The sequence below is a fragment of the Muscardinus avellanarius genome, assembly GCF_963383645.1.
Source record: "Muscardinus avellanarius genome assembly, chromosome: 1".
Classification (NCBI taxonomy): domain Eukaryota; kingdom Metazoa; phylum Chordata; class Mammalia; order Rodentia; family Gliridae; genus Muscardinus; species Muscardinus avellanarius.
Genome location: NC_137786.1, coordinates 3,835,172 through 3,843,817, shown reverse-complemented (window position 1 = coordinate 3,843,817; position 8,646 = coordinate 3,835,172). Strand labels below are relative to the sequence as shown.

General features: G+C 41.5%; 1 protein-coding gene across 1 annotated transcript in view; it reads right to left on the bottom strand.

Moving 5' to 3' along the window:
- ADAMTS16 (ADAM metallopeptidase with thrombospondin type 1 motif 16) overlaps window positions 1-8,646 on the bottom strand; it is a gene marked incomplete at both ends in the record, with an annotated part of 178,275 nt that overhangs the window by 36,981 nt on the left and 132,648 nt on the right. The window lies entirely within an intron of this gene.

Here is an 8,646-nt window from a genome sequence, read left to right as displayed (position 1 = left end):
ATGGTGAACACAACGGGCTAGTTTAAAAAATGCTAGAACAGCATTTTGTACAGTAATCCAGTATGTGTCAATATCAGACATGGAGAGAGAGGCCAAGATGATCTACCACTCTGATTTGCCTGGGACTAAAGGGAAAGAATTGGATAATTAGAAAACTTCAGTTTTGAAACCTAGAATTACAGTTTTAAAGCCAGGATAATCCCAGGCCATCTGGGATGAGTTGGTCACCCTAGGAGTAATGTAACTCCTCTCTTTGTCAACAGACTTAATTACAGACTGTCTATATATTTCCAATAATTTTTCTCTATATGTTAGTTGCTGTAGCATGCATTCATTACAATAAATATACCAACAATGTCTATATTTCCAGCTTTCCATGAGCATTTTGTTGTTGCTCTGCACAAGGACAGATATAGGTCTTTCCATTAAACTTGGTGGATTTAAGCCCATATTTAATCTCTGTCATCTCACTCAATTCCAATGAGGGCCAAAGAGATGCTCCCTCTGCAAGAATGACTTGAGGACACCAGACAAAAGCATTAGGGTGGGGATCTTGGAGAGCCCCAACACCTTCCTTTTGTGCTTCACAGTTCTGGCCAAGCATGCATCTCCAAGATATTTCTTTTTTCTTTTTTTTTTGTGGTACTGGGGTTCCTGGAAGCCCTTCTATCTCCAGGCTACACTTCCAGACCTATTTTTATATTTTTATTTGGAAATAGGGTCTCTTAAGCCAGCGAGGCTGGCTTTGGACCCATGCGATCCTCCTGTCTCTGCCTCCCAAGCACGGGGATTACAAGCGTGCTCCACCACGCCCAGCTCCAACACATTTTATTATAACACAGGATTCTTCTCAGGACAAGTGCATGATCCTTGAAAAAAGAGCTCTGGAAGTGAAAGAGCAGTAAAAAAGCTGTTTCTTGCACAGCTGTCTTGTTACTAAGATTCCCCAGTGATCACCTGACTAAGCACAGAAGGTATCTAGTCAACTTTTCTTGGCATCTCAGAATCAACATGCCTGAAGGGTTGAGGATTACTAGATGTCTGCGGAAGGCATCAGCAGAAAGGGCAAAGGCTGCCTCCAGCCACTAGCACACCTCAGAAGGAAGAGTGTCTACAGGTAAGAGAAGAAAAGAGGGAGGAAGGAAAAAAAAAGGAGAATAGGAGGAAAAAGAGAGAAAGGTAAGGAAGAAGGGAGAGAGGGAGAGAGGGGGGAAAGAGGAAGGAAGGAATAATTATACTATGTTAAAAGAAGAAAGAGAAAGATGCTCTAAAAGAGAAGAAGTAACCAAAGATCAAATACAAAATCTATAAGAGGATGGATTGTCAGGTATGACACAAAACAAAGACGGCAGAAAATCTGAAAGATAAAACTCTAAGAAATGTAGAGCAAAAAGAAAAAGAGACAGGCATTGAAAGAAAACATTATGTTAGGTGGAAAAAGTCAGATGTAGAAAGAAAAACACCACATGTTCTCACTCGGTGTAGACGCTAGAAAGTTGATCCCACAGGAAAAAATGGTATGGTGGTCACTGAAGACTGAAAAGGGAAGGGGAAAGCTAGAGTGGAAGGAAGTTTCAGGCAGAACACCAAAACTCAGCGAAAGGGAGGAATTACTCTGGTTCATCTTAAGCACAGTGGGGTAATGTTTGGTTGAGACCATCTAGAATAGGTTTCAAAATTATTAGAAGGGGACAAAATCCCCAACACATTAAAATGATTAATGTTTGAAGTGATGAAAATACTTATTACCCTGATCTGCTTATTACATATTTCCAATCGCCATAATGTATCACATAAATATACAAAAAATAGGTCTCCAAAATGGAAACATGAGAAAATTAAAATATCAGTCTAATGTGTGATAGTTTAGAAGATTGGAATATAAATATGAAGGAAAACATGAACATTTTTTCCCAAAATTGAAAGAACCATTGTGGACTCTGCAAATGAATGAGACTACATCGCCAGTAAAGCACGTCAAAACAGGGTCTAAATAGAAGACCCTAGAGCTTACAGAAGGCGAAGAAGGAAACCCCAGGAGCAGTCCCAAAGGAAGGACAGGACTCAGCACTGCAGCAGACTCTGGGCAGCCACAGGAGATGGAAGGTAGTGATGTCATTCTACAAAACTCCCCGGCGAAGAGGATTCCGCCCACAGTGCTGTTCTCAAGGGATCTGTCATTGGGAGACATCAGAAAACTCAGATCCTCTGAAGCCACCCTGGGCAGCTGGAAAAGGTTGTGTTTCCCAAATACAGTGGCGTAAGCAAGACAGAATGTGTTCTGGCATCAAGTTACAGGACACAGGACTCTTGGTTGGTAGAGACACAGGATAGCTCTGGGGGCACCAGAATCGAGGAGTGGGGAGAAGGGTGAGGGAGGGCCAGACATGCTGGTCAGTGTGGACAGCACCACGACCAGCATCCGCTATCCTCACCACCTTTGCCCCCTTTCAGGAGGTCTGAGCAACGCTACCCCTATCTCCTTTCTGCACTCCCACCACTTTATTTCTTCTGTTGATTCTTTCTCTTTTTTTCATGGCATTTATCACCTTCTATATATTCTATCATTTAAAATACACTTAAAAACAAAAATATGAAAAACATAAAACTTATATAAATTACACATTTGTTACTGACCATGTCTCCCCAACTTAAACACAAGGTCCTAGAGGACAGGTGTGTGTGTGTGTGTGTGTGTGTGTGTGTGTGTGTGTGTGTGTGTGAATTCACTCTCTTCCAAGTGTGTAGCACAGAGCAGAACAGCAGCTGTACAATTTACACTTGCTGAATGACTCAGTGAAGTTAATATAGCTTTTAGAGTTTATGTAAAGAAGCCTAAGAAACACAAAAGCCAGGCATTCAGTAGCTTTCATAGAACAGAATTTTATCTCTTGAAGGAGACAGGATCAGAAGTCTTACTTAGCCAGCAAGGAGTACTGAGTAATGCTGAGGACAGTGACTTCCAGGAGGACGAGGACCACTGGCAGGTGGGGAAACTGTAGCTCATGGTAAGAGAGCAAAGTGATGCAGGGACCAGCGGAGGCCCTGCCGGAGGCTGCATCCTCATCCAGGACAAGGCAACTGATACGTGGGATTCCACATATTACTTAGAAGTATTGGGACAGATGCCAGAGGAGAGATAAGGTCACTGTAATTGTTGACTGTCCTCTTCTTTGAATTAAGTAAATAAGTAATAAAGACATTGGAACAATTAAAAATTCCTTATGATTGGACTCTCATTTGGCATAAAAGTAAAATCAGACTCTGAGACGATGTGGGCAGCTGGAAATGAGAAGAGAGTTCTCGCATGGATTCTTGCCCTGCCTGGGATCCAGACAAATGTAAACTTTCTGGGCGACTGCGGTCATCCTCCACAGCGATTACATTCTTGGTGACCACAGGCACAGCAGACCAAGAATCTGCTTTCTTTTTCAAAACTTTTGGCCTTGAGCTCATGGGGGACCTGCTGGAAAACATTTCAACAAATGTCTGATGCCATCTTTTAATCCTATTTTTAACCTGCAACAGCATTTCTTCAATGAGATCAAGTCTTTAACTGAAAGTGCTACTTATCTAAAAAAAATTAATGTATCTCTGTGGTTCTGGGAATGTATTTACAAAGTAACTCAAATTCTTAAGCAAATATCAATGTGAATTTTATAATAAGTAAATTATTAAATTTCTGCATCAAATTCTAAAGCTCACTAGTTTGGCTTAAGATATAGCTCTTAAATAGTTATTAAGCTCATTTGAGATTATATGAGTTTATCAGACTCATTCACTCAATATTCCTAGTCCTGTGAGGTCAATGAATATCTTTTAATTTAGTGAAAAATGTCTTTTATTTTGTTTACTTATTTATTCATTTATTTACATACTTATGGTACTGAGACTTGAAACCACCCTTAGACAGGGGTAGTGGCACATGTGCTATCGACCCAGTACTTGGGAGGCACCCAGGAGGATGGATGTTTTGAGGACAGCCTCAGAAAGTTAGCAAGACCTTGTTTCAAAGTAAAATAATGATAATAAATAGGACTGTAGGTGTGTCTCAGAGGTAGAATGCTTCTACTTTCAATCTCCAATACCTCTTCCCAACATACACACATATCCAACACAAAGCAAACACCCTATGTCTGACCTACCTACTTCCCTTCTGTAGGTCTTCCTCTTCTGAAAATACAATATAAAAACATCCAGCTGTGGTCATGAACCCGCAGTAGCTTTGTCCACAGTTAGAGCCCTGCATATCATTTTTTCTACAGTGAACCTTAGGGCAGTTTGAGCTTTATGCAGACAAAAACTCCCTGGTCAAACCTCTTGGGAAATATGGTTCCTCCAAGGCCTTATACATGGCGATGGGCCCAGGAAATGCCCTATGGGGCAGAGTACATGCTTCTAAGTGCTTCTAGAAAACTGGGCCCTATGAACAGTGTTGCTACTCTACGGGAGCCTGTGAGCAAGGGCCTCACAGGCCAGTCCCACATGCCCACTAGCAGTGGGTGTGTGGCTGTTTCTTCCTCTGAGTTCCAAATTGAGCACCAAAGTTTGCTCAGCTTTGGTCTTCAGGCTGGAACAATGCATCTCATTAAACACAGGACTACCGGAAAGCTCTGTACAGTAGAAGACAAGGCCAAAACCCTGGGGGCAGCAGGACTTTCCAACTTATGCTCTCTGGGGTATAAGTGGCCTTTCTTCCCTTGTTTAATGAAACAAACACCAGCCAATATCTGAGACATGGCACACATGTCTGGTGAGAGGCACAGGCATCCAGAGAGGGGCCTCCTCACTGTCACCCAGAACGCTGATGACACCTTTCTACTGGTCATCCACTAAAATGAGATGCACTGCAGCCCATTCGATTCATTTTCTTTTTATCCTAACTCTAACCAAATCTCTGCCCACCACATCTATGCCCAGCGTTTGCTCACCTGGCTCAATTTATGACCTTCAAGCCAACCAGTCCTCTCGCGTGTTTCCCAGGGGCAATACACACCTGTGGTCAGGTCACTGCCCCTCCCTAAGAGTTCTCCTCCTACTCAAACCACCAACTCCCCCCACCCAGTTATTCACAGCGGGTGACTATGCTTCTTTTATGAAAAAAGTTAAAGATCAGTAAAACACTCCTCCACTTCCTGCCACCACCTCTCCAGGCCCTTCTCAGCTCCCTCTTTAGCCTGGCTCTCTGTGTGCTCAGGTACAACCTAGAACTGCTTTCTCCACCAATCTTTCCACACCCCAGCAGTGCACATGCGCACACATCTCCACCATCAGCATTTCTAAGAGTCTATGATAGTCACGTGTTAGTAATCCTGACGCCTTTTACATCTATGCATATTTATCAAAAAGCAGTGGTATTAAAAAAGGGAACGTATAATGTCCAGCAGTTGTGAAAATGGAAGGAATAAAGAAAAATGTCCAGATTCATTAGGAAACACTAGAGTCAGGGAATGTCAGATGTAAAGAAAAGGTGTGATAAGTGACTATATAGAAGACATATGATAATCAGTACACTTAGATCCAAATATAATGATCACCTAGACCTAGCTGTACAATACCTCTCGATAAAATAAAAATCTTACAGGATATTATATCCTTGAGCTGCAGAAAAGCCTAACAACATAGACATTTGTAAGTAAAGAGAAATAAATATAAATCAGGAGAAAAAAGAGGAGTAGAGAGAGTAAACACCATAATGCTAATTTCAAACACAATTGCTTGTAAGATGGAAAACAGCATTAGAGATACGGATGGTCATTACTTAAAAATAAAAAAAATTCAAGGAAACTATAGCCCTAACCAACAACATAAAGTGAAAATTTGAAGTTAATTATAAAATAAAATTAACAGAACATACTAAAAATTAAACAAGTGTGAGATTTTAACATATATCTTGGAAACATATATATAAGGCAGACAAAAATAAAAACACAACAGATTAGAATAAATACCTAAGGAGTTTGATGTACTTGTCATAAATAATACTATTATAGCACAAATCACATTCCTCCATTCCCACAGATAATATTTATAAAATCTCCCATTTCTATGCCATAAAGGAAGTCTCAACAATGCACAAAGTGAGATAATTATAACTCTTTTTATTTAAATGTAAGAACACTTGAAAAAACAATAGTGAAAAAATGAAATGTGAAACAGAAATTCTAAATAACTTATGGATCAGAGAATAAAACAATGTTGTCTACCTGTATCTTAAATCAGTATATGTGTTCTCTCTGCAGAAGTCCTGTTTCTGAGTGATGTTTCCAGTTTTCAACAAATATTTTCAGAAGCACATAGCCATGTACTTGAGGCGACTGTGTAGGTATAGATAGAGGTTTATAGTGTAGCTTGTCCCTTGTCCTATCTATCTATCTATCTATCTATCTATCTATCTACTATCTATCTATCTTCTATCAATCACTTATCTATCCTTATAGCTATCATCTACTTAAGCATCATCTGTTTATCTATAATCTATACTCATTTCTCTGTTCTAGCATCTATCATCTACCTGTCATTAATTCTATCGACTATTGATCTATCATGTATCTATTGATGTGTCATATTCACCCATCTCCATCAGTTTGTTTATAGTTTTATTATGAAATGCTTGAGGCATGTGCTCTGGTTTGGATTACCGGGAGACAGTCGTACTGAGTGTGGAGATACACGTGCTCCAAGGTCAGAAGAGCTGTATGCCCCCATCAGCAAAAGGAAAGTCACAGAGGGAAAAGCCAAGTGTCTGCACTTGGTAGTTACTCCACTTGGACGTCACCCATGTCCACCACTGTGGAGTCCCAGGGAAACTCAGGATTTGGTGTCACTGTGGCACAGCCTCCTGGACTCCAGGGTAAGAAGAAAATATAGCCGGGCATGGTGGTGCACGCTTGTAATCCCTGCGCTTAGGAGGCAGAGACAGGAGGATCGCGCAGGTTCAAATCAGGGCCTCACTGGCTTAAGAGACCCTGTTTCCAAATAAAAATATAAAAAATGGGTCTGGGAGTGTATCCCGGAGGTAGAAGGGTTTCCAGGAACCCCAGTACACCAAAAAAGAAAGAAAGAAAATATAGATAGGATCAGATACATTCTCATGCAATTCCCAGATTGTCCAGGAATAATGCTGAAATGGAAGTGGGAAGTCAGAGCAGGACCAGCTGCACACTCATAGGACCCAGGGAAAAGTTAAAAAGAGCCAAGCTTGGGGCCGTGTGCCCTCAGGCTCTGCAGGCAGCACAACTGCAGCCTGGAAAAGAGACCTGCTGACGGGAGATCTCAGCAAGTTACGTAGCTAACTGACCAGAACGATGGCTTCATTACCATTGCTGTGAGCTCCTTTCTATGCAGACAGCACCTAAGCAGTCACATTCATTTTTATTTCTTCTCACTGCTTTGCTGACCAATGCAGTACTGAGTGGTTGGTACAGGACTCTTGTTTAAAAGAGACAAGAGGTTACAAAAATAATAAGAAAGGAAGGAAGGTAGAAAAGAGAGACAGAGATGAATGGAGGAAGAAAGGAAGAAGGGAAGGAAAAAAGAAAAAGAAAAAAGGAATGAAGGGAGGGAGGGAGAAAAAGAAAAGGGAAAAAGAAAGGGAGGAAAAAAGGAAAGAAGAAAGGAAGGAAGGAGGAAGCACTGACGTGCACCTGTAACTTCAGGGACTCATACGTCTGAGATAAGATGATCAAAAGTTCGAACACAACCTGGGCAATTCAAGGAGATCATATCTCAATTAAACAATAAAATAAAAAGTGTTTGGGATATATCTCAGTGGTAGAGTGCCTGTGATTTCCATCCCCAGTATCACATACACACATGAAAAAAAAAGAAAAATAATTTCTCCCCCATTAACTGAAAGCCGTGCTGTGAGAGAACATTAGTGAGTGTCCTGTTGAGTCTTATCTTTCTTCTCTACTGTGCGCAACTAAACATCCCAGTGTCTGATTTATGTATTTGGGTTGTAAAAAAGGAATCCTTCTGTTAATGGGTTTGTAAGCAGTTAAGAAGGCAGAAGATAAGACCACGTTTGTACTGATTCCTAAGGGACGGTTTAGAAAGCATTTTACCCCAATATGTATCCAAATTCTTATTCTGCACCCCTCCAAGAAACACTGAGAGGAGAGGAGGCACATCTGGAAAGTATTTCCTCTGCCTCTTCACCCCACTGTCCAGGAGAGCGGCTATTAGCTTTTAGAAAGCCAGAGTTAGAATGAATGTTAGAAGAGCCACTCAACTTAGATAAACTGACGAGCAGGAAGGAAATAACACATGTGTGATTTATGATGCCTGTTCCAAAGGCAAGTGATAAAGATGCCTGACTCATACTAACGTGAGAGCAATGGCGGGGGCGTCGAGGGAGGGCTGCGTGCTGCCTGTCCATGCAATATCAGGGCCTGAACAGGAGGAGGCATGGGCCAGTATTGACCTCTCCATTCTAGACAGGCAACTCTGAATTGCTGATGCTCTGTGGCTGAGCTATGATGGCCCTGCTCATGCAGTTCCGCAGACACAAGAAGACCCCTGAACTCCCAGCATCCTGCCCCTGCCACCTCCTATGTAATAAAGTAATAAAGGCTATGCTGGTTAAAGAGCCAGCCTTCCACCAACATCCTGAGATCAACTTGTGAAGGTCTAGGGCTCACAAAT